Genomic DNA, 21,116 nt, shown 5'->3' with positions numbered 1-21,116 from the left:
ATTGGGCTCTGAAGAGGACATGGGCATTGAAACATGGCTTAATGTGACAGCAGAGTTAACTTTTATTCTGTGAATTCTTTGTTCTCTCTGCATCCCTGAGTGTCGTGCAATATAACTGATAGGGGCTTTTGGTGGTAACGCAGTGGGCTCACCGCACTGTCCTTCTTTTTCTAAAGACAGGGGTTCAGATCCTAGTTATGAGCAAAATGCTAGCCCCAACTGCGTCTTCAGTTCAGAGTCCTCTGAACCACTGCAGTCCACCTGGACTATGTGCACAAAGACACGAATGCAGGTCTTAACACCCGTTTCCCCTGACTCCTCAGCGCTAGTCACATGGCTGCATCCCTTCCCTCTAACTCCACCCCCTTCAATTTCCTGGCTCAGAACCCTCTCCTGTGGTTTTGGTTTTGGGTTCGGATTCAGCACTGGAAGGAGCCTCTTTTGGATGTGGCTAAAATCCCCTGGTGATGAAGATGGCAGAAACGCTCCAAAATTTCTTGAACTACATCTTGTGGAAGAGCTTGTAATTTTTGGTGCTATCAAATCTGAACCTGAATCAAACTCTAACCTAAACCTGGTTTGGCCTCAAATCCACACTGATCCAGCTCTGCATACCCATTGCACCCACTATAACTCGCATTAGCAGATGCAAACCAGTACAATAGCGCTGGTAAATTATGCACACAATTACCCATTTTGTAACTGCAAAGGCCCATTTGCACACACAAATTTCAGCTCCAGACACAATGGAGGCCTGCACTTTGTGCAGACTTTGCAGCCTTCTTTGAGAACGCATGCCATTGCATATGGCTGGGTGGACATGTCTGCATAATACTGTCCCTTGTATTAACACTTTGCTACAGCCCAATTAACAAATGTTGGAAAATCCCAGAGGCATTCTAGCCCCTTTTATTTAGGATGCTAAATGCTGTAGGAACATGTTTAGCTTTTACAGGAGCTGTTTTTAATTATTGTGCTAAACTTAATTAGTCATTTTTCTTTATTTATAATTTTTTGAAAGCACGAATCATTAGGAGGTCACAGCCAAAAGCTCTGCTGCTGACAGATGGAACAGAATCCCCTTGCGATTTAACCTGCCAACAACTTTGGGAACCAGAAAGCAAAAGGTAATTTTCAGAACGCTACAACCTCTTGAACTGTGGCCGTGTATCGATAAATTACCCAATTGCTCCATTCTCCTCCCCTACAGTAGTTTCAGCACCTGTGCTTTACGATTAATGTAGGAAGACGGACCAGGTAATATTAAGCGTGTAGGAATGTTTCCCTGAGACAAAGGCCTATCAAGGGGAATTTCTTGGGACAGATTGACGGAATTCAGGGGGAAAAAAAAGATTCATAAGAGGGCCTGAGCTCTGGCTGATTTGCATGTGAGGGGCTGGATGCACCTGAAAGCTCTTTACATCCCAGGGAATGCCTTAGAGTTAACATCTCTGTTTTTCTTGAAGTTTTTATTTGGATATTTTCCTAGTTAAGGGCCCACTCCTGCTCCCATTGAAGTCAATGCAACATTTCTGCCTCTCTGTCTTAGGCACTGAGATGGCCCTCATTACCATACTATACCATACAGCCTCACAGTCATTAATGTATTTATCCTCACAACACCCCGTGAGGCAGGGTAGCGCTGTCATCCCCCTTTTACAGGTAGGGAACAAAGGCCCACTTCCTCAACAGCATTTAGGTGCCTAACGCCCATTGAAATCAATGGGAATTAGGTGCTTAAATACCTTTGAGGATCTGGGCCAGAGAGACTAAGTGCCTTGCCCAAGGTCACAAAGGAAGTCTGTGGCAGAGCCATAGGTGCTAGAACTAGGCGTGCGGCAGCACTCCCCCCCCACGTTTGAAGTGGTTCCCATCATATCCAGGGTTTACAGTTTGGTTCAATGGCTCTCAATTCTCCCACTCTACAAATTGTTCCAGTACCCCTGGGGCAGAGCATGGATTTGAATCCAGGTCTCCCAAGTCCTAAGCCAGTGCCTCAACCAGTGGGCCATCCTTCCTTTTAACTTCAGTGGTGCAGACTCGAGCCTAAGAGCAGAAATCATCTACAACGAGTGCATGATCCTGAAATTGGAGGGGCCACATTTTGGGAGGTCACTAGGAAGTCTGGGATATGGGTGGTTGGACTTGGGCCTGCAGATGCTGGAGCCCCAGGCTGGAAGCCAGGGTTCAACAATTCCTAACCTGGGGTTACAAATGAGCGTAGATGCTCAAGCCCTGGATTAACAAACCCACGGTCAGCTCGCTCGAGTTCTGCTAACCTGGGGCTTACATTGCAGTGTAGACATACCCTAAGTGGCTGCTGTCTCCACACCTGGTGAGCAAGCATATGTAGTCAGTAGGTGCACACCTGCTCTTCACACTCCGCTGCACACTGCAGGAGCAAGCCACTGACTAGAGTTCAGATACTGCAAGGTGCAGAGGACCTTTTACTTCAAGTGGTACAGAATCTGCCACCTTGACTCCCATTCCTTTCAAGGAATCCCATGGATTTCATAGGAATCACCCAATATGAGTAAGGGCAGCAGAAGTTGGTCCAAGAGGCATAGAAGAACCTCAGCAGCTTGCAGGATCAGTCTTTAGGTTTGTAGTTTTCAGGGGGATGAGATGCCTGAGCTGGAAGATACCTGGTACATTCTAGCTCATGCATTGGGCCAGATTCTGAGCTGGCGTTACTAGCTCTATTGTCTTCAGTGGAACTTGGCCAGTTTGCACCAGTGCAGACTCTGGTGCAAAAATGGCAAAACAGTTTTCAAAACAATGAATAGGAATAATTCACCCGAACACATAAGCAAAGGGACTAAAAGGGGTGAGCGAAAGCAGGTTGGAATCTATAACCCAGCTCAGATTCCAGCTGTCCCCTGTAATTAAAAAGATTCTGTTTGGTAATGCGGGATCAGCTCCATCCACTACCAAACCAGCCCCACGTTTCTCTGTGTTAACGCTTGTTTAAATAACACTTTCTTGCTAATTTTGGTTTGGCTGCCACCTGAACTTGGGGCCTGAGAAGTGAGCAGAGACAGAGAAAGTGTGAGTGTTTGTGTGAACACAGCTGGAGGAGAGCCGGCCGCAAGGGCAGCCTTGGTGTATGGGCCTCAGTGGGTTAAACAATGGGCAGTGCTGGCAGTAAGATGCATAAGAGAGAGAGCTCTGCTCTGGGGGAAGCAGTACGCCTTCTCTTAGTTTACAGCAGCACTTCCTATGAGCTCCACCGCACTTGAGATCTGACATCCTCTGAAATCTGCCATGCTGTTTAAACAGGGCAATGTTTATCAAAAGGCTTAAGAGAAACAGATGCCGGAGTCTTTCCATTGCTGAATATAAAATTAATGAGCAGCTACCTTCCGGGTTAAGAATTATCTGCATTCCACATGGCATGCTCTTTGAGACAGATTCTTACCTCACACCTGCTAATTCTCCCCCAACCCAGCGCTCCACTAATTATTCAAAGGTCATTTGGCAATTTTGCCATCAGCCTTGTTTTTCAGGCGTTTAGAATTTGGCCATCTAAGAAAGAAACACAAAACCAGCAAGGTCACACAGGAAGTCTGGGGCTGAAATGTGGCATGTGTAGCATCCTCCTAATGTTCATTTTCGCCACTAGGAGTTAAGCAGTACTGTTGGGGGCTTCTGGTGAGCAGGCCTATGTGTAGGTATTCTGGCTGCCGTGTTTGTTTTATACTGATGCAGCCTTAATCGCATAGGGGTTACACACATGTGGGTGGAATACGGTACATGGCCCATTTGGAGTTATCCTTATAAATACTCAATTCCCACTGATGCAATATGCAAAACAACTGAATGAACCCATCAGGGGCTTGCATGCCAGTCATTTGCAGATTAAAACTTCTGCAATGTGCATTGACACAATAGGCCAGCTCCTGTCCGAAATGGGCCTCTGGAACTATTGTGTCGATAATCTGGGGATTAGAGACTTTAATAGAAGGCATTGACATGACAGATCCTAGCAGCTCTGAAAAAAAAATCTGTTACTCTCTATGGGCCTAATCCTGTGTAAAACAAGCATCCTCAGCTCCTGTTGACGTCAGTGGGAATTCAGGGGCATCTGAGCATCTCGCTGGAGGTGCTGAGTGTCTCCTAGGACTGGACCCAGTTGCATCAACAATCTGCTGATTATAGGTGTGTGTCCTATATAGCAAACTTCCGATGGGATTTTCTGTCTTTATTAAGCCTTTTTTAAAACCATCATTAAAAATGTTCCAACAAAGCCAATGTACATATTAGATCACAGTTATTGAATAAGCCTGAATGAGGTCCTGAAAAGCAAGGAGAAATGCAACGAAAGTATCTCCCCCGTCCTTAGCTGCACCTGCAGCAGGTCCCCAAACACGTACTGCGTGCAGCATTCTGATGGGAGCTCAGTCCACTGCAATGTCAAAGGGAAACAACGCGAGTTGAAGTTCTAACTCTGCCTTCTGAGTGCTTTGGTGCAGTCCAGTCAGGCTTTTAGGGATGGGTCTTATTCCCGCAGGCTGTGCTGAGGAAGTGCCCATTCACATTAATTACATTTGGGTTTTGGTTTCTGTATGAATATGAAGCTGCGGCGATTCTAAACAGCTTGTCAATATTTTAAGTGCCTTTCATGAGCCTGAGTCTAATTAATTAAAGGGTTATGAAAAGCCATTAGGTTTTGATAGGGATCACCTTCCCTCCAGTCCCATGTCTGTGCAGAAACCAGAGAGGTTACAAAGGCTCTGGTTGAAATTTAGAACTGCAGCGAAGAAGAGAATACTTAGCTCCCACATGGATTGGGGAAATTAGGACATTTGGTGCCAGATTGTCTGACTAATTAGATTTCTATCAACTCCTAAGGGACTGGCTGATGCAGTATTTTAATTTAAAGCAGTCGCAGCTCTTTTCCTTCCCCTTGTGTCTTTTATCAAATTACCCATGTTTGTTTCAACATATAACCATTTTGTTTTAATGCTGTACCTTTACAGGCCTAAACTGTCCTGTCCTGGGTTTCACAGCACAGGCTTATCTCAAAACTGTCGACGTCTTCTGTCTTTAAGATGGGTTTTTCCCATAAGGGGTAGACCTGTTATTGCTTGGCAGACACTCAACGAAGAAAATGCAGGGGGCAGCAAGAGTGTAGCAATGCAGTGTAGGGGTCTCATAATGGCCCCTGCACGGTGGTTTAGGTTTAATATTGATAGTTCATGTTGCAGTTGAGGATGGGCCAAGGAAACAGTGACCGTCTGGCTGTCTATCTGCGTACTCATGCTGCTATCATAAACTTGCTAGGCAAGGGCCTTAGGATGTAAAGTCTGGGCATTGGAGGTTTAGGCCAGGATTTGGGTTTGAGGTGAAATCATGGCAAGTGGAGCAGGCATTCAGCTGCCGTAGCAATGGAATCTCGTGAGCTATTCTCAGGACATATTTGCCCACGTAGTGGAAATCTCCTGATGTCAGTTAGCTTCTGACCTAATCCTGCAGGCATCCACGTTGACGGCTACACTCCCGCTGATGACAGTGGGAGCAGAATGGCAACCCTTGTGAGATTTCGTCTATCTGGGTCTGAAATCTCATGAGGCCACTGTTCTGGTGAGATTTTTTTTACTGCATCCAAACTGGAGCTGGAAAACAGATGCCTTTTTAGTTTGGGATCCCACCTGGAACTAAAACCATAGAGCTCGGCCTAGATCCTAGGAGCGGAGGCAAGTCCCTTAGAATCAAAGTTCAGTTCTAGCGCATCTCTAATACGTAGAGAGCCACACAAAGTTCACCAGAAATGCACCTACGAGGGGCCTTAGCCTATCGGTGTGAATAAGATGTTCATGATAGGACCCTAAATTTGTGAAAAAAACAAAACAAAAACCCCACAAATTGTCCTAACAGCTGTGCACACAGACATGCATGCTATTACTTAATCTGCATGCACAAAGGCTTCATGCAAATAAGTGCACTTGCAAATTTAGCAGGTGCAATTTTGAAGGCAATTTGAAGATTTGGTCCAAAGATAATATAATGCAGAACAAGTCTACTCACTTGCTGAGAGTAAGTTTAATTGCTTGCCAAACAGTTAAGGGAATACACTTTTTGGGGGAATTTGCCTTTTTTCAATCAGATGACAGGTATGGATTCAGATAGCTGGTGATATCATTGTCTAAGATCAATTATATACACAGGTGATTTACTTGATTTGATGAGGTTGTCTATGATTGTAATTGTATATTGTTATATAATTTAAAGTTATATCTTGTTAATTTCTTAGCTGATATTTGTATATTTGTGTGTGTGTGTGATCAATGACAAGGTTCAGAATTGGTGTGGAGCCTTGCACAAATCGATTCTGAATTAGGGAATTGCCAGGTCCCTGGTTAGCAGACACCACAGTTTAGTGTTAATTGCCCTAAAATTAGTTAGCATCAATGAAATAGAGTGAGTGGAATTTTTAAAGCCATTTCTTTCTTGGAACCAGGAGACTGCAAAAATTCACTTGCCTTATTTAATGAAAAATTATGATAATATTATTGCTATTTTATATGATGGATACATAATTAACACTTTTCCCGCCCCACCCCCATTTTGCTGTACTGCTTCTTTCAGATTATTTTTTCAGAAAAAGAATGGAATTATATTACATCTTTTGCTTCAATGAAACTGAAAACGATTATTCCTCTCAATAACTGGACCCAACAGTGTCGACCATTTCAGTGAATATTAAACACAAAAAGTACATTTCAGACCTATTACGAATCTGCCACTATGCCTTTAACTTATTGCTTTGTGAAAAGGAGTAGAGCCGCAGAATGAGTTAAAATGAAGGGACAGCCTCTAAAGGCTGTGAATTTCCTAGTTTTCGTTGATTGAAATCAGACCTCTAACATTATTGAAACAGTTTCATTTAACTTCATTTCCCTGTTGTTATTTTTTATGTGTTTATGGAAGGTTATACAATGCTTATTTACCACTGATAAGCCTCCACCTCCCAAGATGCTGATAGTGATTTTACAACATCGTAGCTTAATCGGATGCTGCCAGAAAGGGCAATGGGAGTCTTGCCTCAATAAGGATCGCCAGATTTAGCCCGTGAGTGTTTTGACACAGTCCATATGTTAAAGAGGGACAGCTGCTAATTACTAGTATTATTATTTGAACAGGGCTAGCACTGAGGAGCCCCAGCCGTGGACCGGGCCCCATTGTGCTAGGTGCTGTACAAACACAGAACAAAAAGACGGTCCCTGCGCCAAAGTGATCAGATTTTCAAAAATGTTCCGTGCATTGGGGAGCGAGAGCGTTTGACAATCTAGCCTTGACTTTCAAAAAAGGGAGCTGGGGGTTCTGAGCTTTTTTTGAAAATCGGGCCCTTATTGAGGTTCCAAACTGGGAGCTGAACTCTTAAAAATCTGACGCTGGGAGCCAAATTTCCTTAACATCACTTTTTAAAATTGCCCCCACCTTTTTGCACCTGCATTTCTTCACCTGTAAAATTTTGGTGCATATAAAAAAAACCCTTAGGATGCTGCGTGCAAATCATACTGGCCAATGAACTGCCCAGTTTGTGTGTGCAAATGCAGTTTGTGCATCCAAATCAGAGCTTTAGTCTGCATGCAAACGCGATGTGTGAAATAAAATCTGCGCAAGCGCAAAATCACGGGTGCGATTGCAGAAGTTGCTTTTGTCCATGGTAGGGGAGTCATTTCATAGTATTTTGAGGGTACAATATTGCAATATAGGAATAATCTGAAAAGGTTAAAGGAGATAGGTGCATGGATATTAGCATGAGGAGGGCTGTATAAACGCCTAAGTCGATCTCGAAGATGGCTATGAAGTGGTGATGGGCTGCTATGTCACAATAAGAATATATGATAGACTGAGGGTGCTGATGAGCTACGGAGATCAGTTACAGCAAGTGTTTTCAGTGAAGAGGTCAGATATTTGAACTGGCTTTTCAGACACTTTTTATATTTTGTATGTGAATTCAGTGCTCACAAAAAGATATTTCACGGACAGCCTTTAAGGATATTGTCCCCCTCTACAGGCAGTGGCAGTTAAAATAGCCATATACCACCTTCCGCACATATCTCAAGCTTGGCCTGGAGGGAATCACCTCTGTATGTGTGAGAGAGGACAGTTCAGTCTTTAGTGTCTCTGCCGAGCCTACTTTGTTGTTAGCAGATGCCCTGGATCCACAGATTCCCCCCAAGAATTCAGGGAAACTGCAGCCTAAGTCTCTGTCTCTCTCTTATTGCCTGTCCCCTCTGTACAGCTGCAAACAGCTGCATCGAAAGCTTTCTGTGGTGAACTACACAGCATTTTCCCTATGAATTTTCCCTCTTGTTCCATGAAAGGGGGTGGTTTGCTCCTCTAATTGCTCCTCGTTACCTAATCTTTTATTCCTTGCCAGCTGAATGCTGTGAGACCCCAACCCTGTCCCTGCAAAATTTAATTCCTTTAGTTTTAAAGAGACAAAACATGTGATCCTTTTAGCATCAGAGTAATGGAACTGGGGTAAGTAGCCAACCCTTTACAATAGATCCAGACTAGATTTACAATTAAGTGCTGCATTAGTACTAAGCATATGGCCATGCTGTGACTGATAAGGAGTATTTCTAGTATTGCCTGGATAGAAAAGGTGCCATGACAGAAAGACCCAAATTCTTTGAAACCAGAGGTCCAAACCCTGGCAGTGTCAGACCAGCCCCCCATCCATCCAAGAAAACGAAATCAAATTCCATGTAGCTGACATTTGAGTCTTGCTGAATATATCACGTGCAGAGCTTAAACCTCAAGGTAGTTTTCAGTTAAGGGTTTGTCCCAATGTCTTAACCAACTTATCCCTTTCCCCCCCACTGTTATAGTGTTCTTTCTGTTGCCCTCACCCCAGAGATGGCTGCATTTCAGTGGAGTTTATGTTTGGGTGCTTGTGCAATTACCCCGGGGTGGGGGGAAGTGTGTGCATATGGAGGTGTCCCCCTGTTCTTTCAGAAGCGAACCAGGACATGCTTATCTATCTGAGGTACTTCACTGGCCCCTCTTATGGTTTCACAGGCTGACGTATTTAACCTCCCAACACCCCTGTGAGGTTGGGCAGGGCCATTACCAGAGGTGAAAGTAAGCCGGTACGCCCCGGTACGACGTACTGGCAAGAGCCGGTGCGCCATACCAGGACCGGCTTTCTCAGACGACAATTTAAAGCCCTGGGGTAGCGGTGGTGGGGCTCCGGCGGAGATTTAAAGGGCCGGGGCAGTAGTGGCTGCCGGAGCCCCGAGCCCTTTAAATCCCTGCCGGAGCCCTGCTGCCCGAGCCCTAGGGGATTTAAAGGGCTCGGGACTCTGGCAGCTGCTACCACAGTGGAGCCCCAGGCCCTTTAAAGCTCTGCCAGAGCCCAGAGCCCCGGGGTAGTGGTGGCAGCTGGGAGCCCCCAGGGCTCCTCAGTGATTTAAAGGGCCTGGGGCTCCACTGCAGTAGCAGTAGCTGGAGCCCTGGGCCCTTTAAATCGCCCCCGAGCCCCAGGGCTCCCAGCCGCCTCTGCAGCTGGTAGCTCGGGGATGGTTTAAAGGGCTCTGGGCTCCCAGTCACCACTACAGAAGCTGGAGCCCCAGGCCCTTTAAATCAAGATTTAAAGGGCCTGGGGATTTAAGGCCATGCCTCTTCTGGTTCAGGCCACGCCTCTTCCGGTTGAGGCCACGCCCCCTCCTCAGGACTCCAGTGTACCAGAAAGTCCTTTAACTTACTTTCACCCCTGGCCATTACTCCTATTTTACAGGTGGGATAGTGAGGCACTGAGAGTCTAAGTGAGTTGCCCAAGGTCACACAGGGAGTCCATGGCGAAGAACCTTTTTTCTCCTCCAGTTGCAGTGTTAGTCAAGATTGTCCCATGCTGCAGACCCCAGATCTGCCTTTCCAACTGCCCTGGAGTTAGGAGGATGCAGATCAGTAGTTTTGGGTTGAGCCAAATTTAGTCATTTTTTAGTCGTGCTTCTTAGTTAGGGGAGATATTTGAAAGTTGTTGTCTGGCATTTTCTTCTACAAGATGCAAACGTGCATCAGCAAATAGAGAAATATGATCGTAGGAATTGCCAGACTGGCTCAGAACCCTGGTCCATTTCGTCTAATATCCGATCGCCAACAGTGGCCAGTACCACCTGATCCAGATCAAGAAACCCTGCCCTAGGCAGTTCTGAGATAAACTGCTCCCTGGGAAAATTTCCTCATAACCCCAACTAGTTTTTCATTTGTTTTACTGGTTGCAAGCAAATGACTGTTATTTCTAATAAGTGATCCCCAGGCCAGCAGATTGCAAAAGCCAACAAATATGCAGTCAAATTGTCTAATGGATCATGCAATGCCATCCTATGCAAAAGTAGGTGACTATCCTATTCTATTGTTATCCCAGCCCATGCCGATCAGAGGTAAGCTTTTTTTTGAACTCAGGTGCCTTTGAAAATGCTACCCCATTTCTGGGCTTTCGATAGCTGTATTGGATCTGTGACCTGCTTTAGAGTAAAGAATAAACCATTGCAATAGCTCTTTAAATGCATTTCCAAAAGCAAAGAAAATAAATAGATGAAACGATTACAACTGCCCCCCCTCTGCTTTCCTTCTGGCATAATGAAGTGACTGTACGTCCCTGTTACCTTGTGCCCGCATGACTCAGGCAGGAAGCTTCCATCAGCAATTTCCAGTCCACAGGTCCCTCTGACCAGCTACCTCCAGCCAACACATATCACTTCCTTGTGAAGTGAAGGGGAATCTATTTTGTTTGTAATAAAGCTGATTATCATAGATAAATGTATCTAATTAGTCTCATTTGCTGACACACAAGCCTTTAATTGGAAGTTGAATAATTAGACATATCTGCATATGCAAATACATAGGGTTACACTATGTCAGTCTTTAACATGATTTCTCCAGAGACAAATAACTCTATATTTCAAGAGAGAATATGCTATATTAATTTACATAGACAAATAACTTTATTTAGCATGAGTCACTCTCATGTGTGGTTACATAAAGCAATACGCAAAGAAATCGAAGAGATTTTATGTAGAATGAAACAGCTGGAAGATACTAATTTATGAGGGGGAAATCCTTGCAAACCTTAATGTTTTTCTGTGCAATCAATGAGTGATGACAGCAGTTAGCGTTTCCCATAATAAAAATCTCATTGCTGGGATGAGACAAAATTGTCACGCTTACTGTTGGATGGGTCACATCTACCTTGCCAGGGATAATAGATTGAGGCTTGTAATGCATAACCGTCCTCTCTGCACAGAAGCACCGCAGTAGGAAGGTACTGTACCTTTTAGATCTCTACTACAGAGCATGTCCTATAACACAAACCATTTTTCCTCCCTTCTTTCTTGCTGGCATTTCTGCATTCTCCCCTCCCCGCCCCCCAATGGTGGATTATATGACGTTATGCTTAAACTGTTTGGCCTGTTGTTTCCTAACCAGATGGCCACTGCAGTACTAGCAATGGTCTGCAATTTTGGCCCAGGTGCATGCTGGGATATGTGTCCCTCCTCCATCTGGATGCGAAGTGCATACTAATCAGGCAGCAAGATGATTTTTTTCTTATTTCTAGTAATCCCAACTCCGGGCTAGGGAGTCAGGGGAAAGACTTTTAAAGCAGGCAAGCAGGTTTTCTTGTCACGGTTTCGAACTGTGTTAGTCAGACCAGTGCATCAAGGATTTTGCGTGGGTAAAACCTGAGCTCAGCCATCCAACATTCAGCAAAGCTGAATAACGGAAAAATACAAATAAATCACCTTGAATCAAATGATATTTTGGTGGTGGCAGGCAGTTTCCCTGCAACAAGACATTGTTTTGGAGGTGCCTAATATGGGAATGAAAATCTGCTCAAAAGCCAAATTTCTGTCCAAAGAAACAATGCTTAAAGAAAAAAAAATCCAAACGCCCGCATCTGCTTTTGCAGCTACTTGTCTTTTTACACTAGCTATTGGCTTAAATTATCTGTCCCACTGATGCAGGATTGTTTCCCCTTTTTCGCTTTGTTGTACTGTACGAGTCATCTCCAAAAGGCACTTAATTATTTTTGAAGTGAGTCCTGATAGTAGAGCACATGGGTTTACGCTGCTACAGATGCTTAATAGTAGAAATATTGCTCTGGAAGAAGGCTGAAGCAAGCTAATTAGGAAGCCTAAGCCTAGGTGGAATTAATGGGGTTGCTAATTATGTCCCTGGTAAGTCTTGGCTGTAGTAATATAAATAGTGTTATTAATGTCCGCACTGTCACTCTGGCCACGTGACAGCCCTGCTCTCAGAAGCTGTCATCGCTTGGGTGGAGGAGGGGGGTTGGCTGGAGACCAACTAGTGCATCCCTGCTCCCTGGGTACCCTGTGTGTTCACTTCATCCCAAGCTTGACAGCATTTAAAATCAGACTGGACAAAAGCACTCGCAAAGCTACTGTTGTGAACCAAGCGGTCCAGGTAGCTGGGGAGTGGGATCTAATAGGTCTTTCCCATCGCTAACTTCTATGAGTCTCTGAATTACTTAGGAGCCTTTGCTAGGGTTTGTTTGATGGTGATGATTGGGGAAGTGGGGGGGTGTTTGGGAATTTGCATTCCCAACCCCCCAGCTGCCATTCCCCCTCTCTTCCTTGCATCCTCCCCACCCCATTCTCCTGCAAGGCAATGAGACATTCAGCTGCATCTCTGCAGTCACATCCTTCCCAAAAGCCTTTGCAGCAGCCCCCTTTTCTGTTTCCATGGCAACTGGAACTGTGATGCTGAGTGGAGCTGACACTGTCCCAATGCAACCTTCCCCCTCGCCATCCCCCCACCTTTGTCATGCCTGCAGTGGCCGAAAGGGGCCAGCAGAGGGCAGCACCATCTTAGGGCTGCTGAGGGGGAGGCAGGAAGGCGCATCACCCAAATTAGAAACCTTTACCTTGAAATGTAAGGTCTGATCTATTAATGGACTAACATGGATTTAGGCGTAGCCTGTATGCAGGGAAGCCGTAGAAGGGGCAGGAGCAATTCTCTCTCTGTGGAAAGCAAGATCTGGGCCTCCTGGCACTGTTTGTTGTGGTTGTAATTTTTATTTTGGATTCTTTCCTCCATAGCCCACTTAACAAAACCAGGGATGCCTTGGTATTTCACCTCCTGACCACACAGTGCAGGAAAGGACAAGTCCATTTCTCACCAGCCGGGGTCTGCTCCCATTATTGTTGAAAAGACAATCGCAACAACAGACAATTACAGTTAAAGCCCTGTGAGCTGGGGCTAATTTACAATAGCCTTGCTGCAGTCCACTGTATTATGCATTTAACAATCAGGAAAGGGTTCTGATAGTGAGAAGCAGTGCCTGATTGGTGTATGAGGCCAGGGCTTCCAGTATCTGCAGTAGAAAGTCTGAGGTACTTCTTCACAATTTACAGTGCATTCCTGGAACATGTATTGATTGATTCAGGGGGACCAGATGCTGCAGCCTGACACAGAGCATTTCTTAAACTTCTCTATTACAAATCAAATCCAGATTACAATTTTGAATTCAATAACAGGAGTGGGGAATATGTTGTGGTTTTTGTTGGGGTATGCTTGAAAAAAATTCTTTTAAACCATCCCCCTTGTGCTAAAGGAAATAGTCAAATCCGGTATCAGATCAGTATGATTTTCTTTTGGTGAGGATCATGGATGTGCGGGATGTTGGGCCCACATTGGATTTTATTTGTTAAATATGAACTTTTTCTAGGGAAACAAACAAACAACCTCTCCCACCCCCAAGTCCAACTACTTTCTGCTTATTGAATTTTAATGACACCCTTAACGCTAAACAAAATAATGCTTCTTTGACCAGACTATTAAGGGCTTCACGACAGAAGAAAGATGGAGAAAACGACTGCCATAAGGCACCAAAATGTCTCCTCTAATTCCACACAGATCATAGTTTATAAGCACACTGTGAAATAGTCTCACTGAGGTTCTGTGTTTTGTTGCAAAGTTTTAATATTGTGACAGTTCTAAATGTTTCTAGAGCATTAGCAGGCTGGCGCTGCATGGGTTAACTAGGCAGGAGGGTGGACTCTGCATTTTAAAAAGTCATCAAGCTTCTGTGAAATCTCAGTGGGGTGGGATTTGGTGAATGGCACCTCTGAAGGGAAATCTGCCCTACATAGTGTCAAGGGTTGTTGTGTAACAGCTTTGAGAGGCAGCACTGTGGTATGACATGGGAGAGGCTCCTCCTCCCTCTGCCTTGCTTTCTGTAGGATGGAGCTACCCCTTCGTGACAAAGTCCTGGAGAATTCAAATCACTAACTGCAGTGGGAACAAATCCCACATTCACAGAGAGTCTATCCAGGGCTGTGCACCACATACCCAGATCCTGGGCCTTCATCCCCTCTGAGATTTCTCCTGGGGAGGCAGAGTCAGAAAGCCCTATCTATACCCCAGAACGGATGTTAACCCTGCTAGAGACACTGAAATCCTAACCATTGAAATCATCTATTTGTTTACTTGCTTCTCTAGAAGTGAGGACCTAGAGTGACCAGACAGCAAATGTGAAAAATCAGGACAGAGGTGGGGGGTGGGGTGGGGGTAATAGGTGCCTATATAAGAAAGCCCCCAAAATCAGGACTGTCCCTATAAAATCGGGACATCTGGTCACCCTATAAGGGCCAGACTCTGTACCCACTGTATGCCAAAAGCAAAACTCCCTTCAACAGGAGCAGGATTTGATCCTTATTGAAATCTCCCACATTAGGCTTTTTTGTCCCTTGCATTTTCTAGCTGTTTAAACATTCTGGGAAGTGCTGACATGGCATAACATGATGCTCCCCGGCAGCAAGCACGATACTGTAATTCACAAAGGACTCATACTTCATTGAGATGTAGAATACCTATACATTATTTCTCTCTTCCATGCTCAGTGTTTGCTAATTTCACCTCAGCCTTCGCTCCCCGTCTTTAAGTGGGTGACAGTGACAGATCCGTGGTCCCGCCAGCAGGGCTGCATATTGTTTCTGACACGTATGCACAGCTAAGGGTGATGCTTAGTGTGTGACTTTGCATTGAACCCCCGAATCTGAAGCCTCAGCAAACCACAGCCACAGCAAACCCTTTCCTATCAAAGTTGCATCATTTTCCCCGAATGAGTAGCTAAAGATGAGACTTTTCCCATTGAATTATTAAACATTATCATTGCAGTAGCATCTAGAAGCCTGAGCCAGGTCACAGTCCACTGTGCTAGGCAAACATGTACAAACGTCTAGTCAATGACAGTTCCTGATCAAAGAATTTAGAAGCTAAAATAAATTCTACTTTAGCGCTTGCACATCAGTAACTATGCATGTGAGCCGTGTATACACACACATGTGGGCACACATCATATCACATAATCAGCTGAACTAATTCCATTTTGAATTAGTCCGGCTGTTGCATGCCCATATGTCTATTTTGACATCCCCTGCCATATGATTCTTATTATTTTCCTTACTCAAGAAATTGACTTTCATTGCTTGGGTCGTATAAGCTATAGAAACCATCTTCTATTTACACCTTTTATTCACATGACCGGGAAGACTTTAGGGAAGCTGCGTTCACAAGCAGCACCTTTAGCTGAAACCCACCAAAGCAACATGGCCCACACTGAAAATCAACATGTACATTGCCGCAGATTAAATAAAAAAGGCACATTTCCATGCGCCTTTCTTTAGGGAATCAGCCTCCCCCCCCAACGTTATCCTGACACCTTGTGGATCTGAGAGGCTTGCCAGCCTGCCCTGTACACAGAAACATATATAGATAGATATATATAGAGAGGTATTTTCCCAGCATGGCAAGGCCACGGTGTCTTGTTAAAAATGGGCATGTTGTCCAACCCAGGCAAAGAGAAGGCTCAAACCACATGCTCAGTGAAGAAAGGCTCTTTTGGTTTGTCTATGTTTTGTTTCTTTTAAACGAAGAGTTGATTTCAATGGCCAATTCCTTTCATAAAAGGCGCATTTTAATGTAGGTCATCCTTATTTGTTCTATAGCATCTTTGCGTCAAGACAACACAGCGCTTTCACAATACAAACAAGTCCAAGGAATAGACTAAACAAATTAGCTATAATGTAATTAAAACAGATGACTGATTAGCATTTATTTTCCCAGCCTGCTTTAAAATAGCTATCTTGGTGCTTATCTTTTTCTGATTTTTGGCCTCTGTGAATTGCTTAGAAAGATAAAAGGATCTCCGAGTGTGGCTAATGCTATCAGTTTGTCCTCTGACATTGAAAACCCTCTTCTTTTACACAAGGTCAAAGGCAGTTCTCAGTCCCACCAGGGTTAATCTGGCTAAATCCATTGGATTTACTCTAGATTAATCCTGGTGTAACTGACAGTCTATAGAACTACTATGGTATCTCATAGTACCGTATCAGCTATCACGGGCTCCTTGTGAGGAAGCTACACATTAGGAGTAGAAAGACACCCAAAATAGCAAAATGAACCTTCCTCACTCCTGGCAAGCAATACTGGTTAAGATAATCGCTACACCAATGAAAATCCAAAGGGAATTCACTGATTTTGATGAAATCCCTACGGATTTTACAGCTGCAGACTTGAAAACAGGAAAAAAAATCCATGGCTCACATTCTATTTCCTCTTTTTCAGTGGCAACTCTGTCTCTCCCCATATGAATTAAAACCTTACCTAATGGATGTAAGGAAAAAGATTCCCACAGACTATAATATTATATAGCCTGGTATTTACCTCCTGTAAATACGGAATTGTAATGCTATTGCAATTAAACCAGAAAAGTTGTCCTTAAAATCAAATCCACTCCTCCTTTTCTGACTCCCTGGCTGCTTCTGGGTTCTCATTGTGAAATTCATCAAGGTTCTATTCTAATCTATTCAATTCTATTCTGTTGGTTCTTCTACTATTCTTATGACCATAGTATCTGAGCGCTTTCCAGTTGTCCATTAAGTAATATAGCTTACATCTGTCATGTGAGGTTTGTTCTTTCTCTCATTGTGAGAAAATTGTGTATGGAGTGTTTTGTTTTGATAGGGTTTTGTTGAGAGGGATTTTTTAAACCATTCAGACTCTTTCCTTGCTGCATTGGCCAGGATGAAAAATCCATGTAAGGAAAAGTTCTATTGGAAACATTTCCCCACCTGCTGAACATTTCCTGGCTGACTTCTCATTGTTTAATATTTCCCCCTGCCCTTCTCTACGGGGGGCTTTGCTGCCACAGGCCCAAACTGAGACTTGGTATTTGCCAGCCTAGAGCCAGAGAGATTGTCACAGGCAATCAGTAAACGCTTGGAATCTGACTGATACATGGAAAAATATCACTCGGTGTGGGCATGTTCTCTGCAGTGAGAACAGAGTGGAAATATACAAGACACCATCACTGCACTCTCAATGCAAAGAGGCCAATATGCTCTGGGCTCATTGGGCTTCTAGTTAACCACCTAAGCAGAAATCCCTTTTGTGCCTAATCCTGTTCCATTGAGATCAGTGGGAGCTTTATCATTGACTTCAGTGGGCACAGCATCAAGCCCTTTGTGTGGGTGTGTATGTGTATCATAATAATAATAATAAAGGCTCCATTGACATGAGCTGGATGCTGGAAAATATGGAATGTGAAGTCTAGTGCACAGTTCACTCTGATCTTGGATAACTCTTTTGACCTTAGCAAGGATTGCAGGATCTGGCCTGCTATCCAGTCCAATACATGTTTGTCTCCCCCTCTTTATGTTACAGGGCTGGTGAGAAAGTTTATGCCACTTCCCTTCTTGTTTACAGCTTTATCTGATCTGCCTGAGTCAGATCTTCAGTGGCGCTGGTATTCTTTAACTTGCATGGGAGTGTGACATCCTTTATGTGATCCAGACTAAAACGCTCGCCTGTCACTGCCTAAAGCCCTCTCTGGCTCCCTTATCCATATTTAAACGTAATAGTCAATTCCTGCCCCCATTCCTTTTTGCAGGCTGGGTCATAAAGAAGGCTCTTCTTTTTTTTTTTTTTTTAAAAAGAAAGCTAACCCAAAGATGTGTCATTGTGCTAAGTGCATTCAAATCTTCCAGGATGTCAGTGTGTCACAATTTCAGTTCATTAAGCGGTGCAGGGAAGATTCTGTGACATCAAAGCTCTCCTTTTCCCTACAGAAATGGGAATGGCTCTTTTGATCTCAGCCCCCAAAACCCTCTCTCCCCTCGGATTAATATTACTTGCACAACTGAAACCTACAGGGGACCCCACACTTGATTCCTCCATATGTTCTGGGGCTGTTTTACTTGCTTTCCTGACTTTTGGAAGAGGGTGGTATCTTTTGGTTTTGTTTCCCTGTTCATTTTGCCCTCTGCATCTCTAACCCAGAAGGAGAAAAAGACCCAACCCACCCTGAGTCAACCAGTCACTTTGAAGCTTGCCACAATCAAATGTTTTTATTTTTGGGGACACAGCCAGCTGTTTGTTTGAATCCCTGGCTTATACTGAGTCAAGGAGATAATCTCTCAGGCCCCATGTGCTTAATCTGTTAGCTGCTAATGTTGCATGAGATATCAAAATGGTCCCTTCTCCCATGGGTTGCCAGGGTATTTATAGCTTAAAACAGAGGTTTACAATATAAACTCAATTTTCAGAGTTGCACAGGGTGTGTGTGTAAAATGACAAAATTCTCATCGACTTTAATGGGGATGTTGTGATTGTAATTCAATGCAGCAATGTGACAATGTAGTTTGTGTACTAGGAATATGTCTCCTGATAGGAAGCAACACACACAACTTGGTTTCTAGTTAGATCTTGTTTAGGATCCCTATTGTTGTATAGCAAAGCTCAGAGGCTCAGATGCTATTTATACTTAAGCCTCTGAGCTTTGGCATTAGGCAAAAGGAATCCTAAACAAGCTCTAACTGAAAACCGAGTTGTTACTGGAGTACTGTTACTTTAGAAACCAGTTGTTATATCTGAGCAAGGCAATTGCCTTGCAAATATACTGTATATTCCCCGAGACAAGTACAGATACAGAGTACACAAGTGCTGGTGCAGACCAAACTTAGTACAGGTGTGGAGCGCTGATCTTTCATATAAAGAGAGGCCTGTATCAGGGTCCAGATCTTGAAGCCAATTAGAGCTAACTGATTTGGCTCAGTGAGTGCTAGATACCTGACAAAATGGACAAAAAATGAATTCAGTTCAGAAACGTGTCATTTCTTAAGTGATTCTGCATGAATAATTTCCCCAAAGATGTTTCAAGTGGTTCAGCATTAAAAGGGGGAAAAGATGGGAAAGAATGATAGAAAATGACTGCAGAGCCTATACCTCCCCATCCTTCATTCAAGCACTGCATATTTAGGATGTGTCCTGGTGTGGATGCTAAATAAAAAAGACAGGGTTGGCAGGTAAGTTTCTTCTGTGTTGTTACTGTCTTTAAGTAAATAGACAGCCTCGTGCTGAAGGTCTATTGTGTTCCATTCTATGTAGGTTTTTATACTACGTTCCTCACTGCAGGATCTGGAAGATATTTAGAGCAGTCTGTCCTAAAACCATAGGCACTTGTCCAGAGTAGGAAAATGAGTGGTGTTTTAAAACGGATTGTTTAGCATGTTTGAAAACACCACTTGCCACCAAGCACAGAGAAAATCAGCAATGTTCAAAATATATGAGCTCCTTGTGGTCAGCTCCACTCCTCAGGAGGGATTCGCTTGACATTGCTGTCTTCTGAGCCATTTTTCTACACCCAACTCGAAAACTTCATGGCATACAGATTGTTAATAATAATGACACATGATCAGTTCCTCTTTTTTCTCTGCATTTCCCCCCTGCTGTTTAGGGGGTTAAGCAGCATTGATTTTCTGTGGCTGACAACACCACCTCATATTCTATTTATCTTGTCAAAACTCTCTCCCTCTGCCCTCAGCTCCCATTTTGTTCTCATTAATAGCGATTATGAAAAATGGGGCTAAATACTTACTTTCATATGATTTATCCAAATGTTGAACTGCATAATTGGGGAAGCTAAGACATTATCTCTTCAGATTCTGTCAAGACTCAATTTCTGCATTTGATTTAATTTTTAAACTCATGACCCATAACAGTACATATACTTATTGCCATGATGGTGGTGTGGCTGAACAATATATCTATCAGTCAGAAAGGGGAAGGTGCATATAATTTATAAGAATTTAAAGAGTCAGTCAGTCTTTTTTAAAGAACACTTCCTTTCCATGCAGTAATTAACATCAAGCATCAACAGAAAGGAAATTCAATTGGAAAGAAAGCCCTCACAGATGTATAGAAGATAGTAAATAGCTGGCACCAAACTCTGATTTTACTTTTACTGGCAGAAATGACACATGAACAAATGTGTTATGTTGTTAGAACACAGGAATCTAACGTATCATTTTAGCAGCTGATCCAAGTCCATTGAAGTCAATGGAAAGGTTCCTATTGACTTCAATGGGCTTTGGATCATTTGTAATGTAGTTTTATATTTGCAGTGGTGTAGGAGCTGAGGACCCTGACCCAAAAGTTATAACAGTTTGCTTGCTTAGCATCTACTTGCCTGCATTCTCCTCTGCTTTCTATTTGCATTATTAATTGCTTTCCTATCAAATGCATCAGTTCACAGTTAGAGAAAACTGGGCTGTCTTTTTTGAGCGCGCGTGTGTGTGTGTGAGTGTGTATATATACACACTCACTCACATACACAGTGTGTGTGTGTGAGTGTGTATATATACACACTCACTCACATACACAGTGTGTGTGTGTGAGTGTGTATATATACACACTCACTCACATACACAGTGTGTGTATCCCTGGACATCTGACTTTCTGTGTTTCCCTGTCCATCTTTCTAACCCAGCAGTTCACTCTTGCTTTCCTCAAATGACTTTTGCCTTGCTCTGGCTCTGGTCTCCAGTTGCTTATCCTCAGTGAACTGTCTTGATCAGATGTATTTTCAACATGCAGCTAAAATCAAGATCAAGAGTCCCATTGACTTCAAGAGCAGTTTTGCCTGAGTGAAGATTGTTAGCACTAATCAGTGAGCTAAGTAGTGAAGCTTTTTTTTTTTTTAAACAAACTATGCCACTGAATCCTAGCAATACCACACTGCTCTCCAAATCAATGCTGACACAGTGTTGAAATTGTTAATAAAACAAATAATCAAGCTGCTA

Source organism: Caretta caretta, chromosome 13 (assembly GCF_965140235.1).
Source record: "Caretta caretta isolate rCarCar2 chromosome 13, rCarCar1.hap1, whole genome shotgun sequence".
Lineage (NCBI taxonomy): Eukaryota > Metazoa > Chordata > Testudines > Cheloniidae > Caretta > Caretta caretta.
This window is presented reverse-complemented; position numbering follows the sequence as displayed.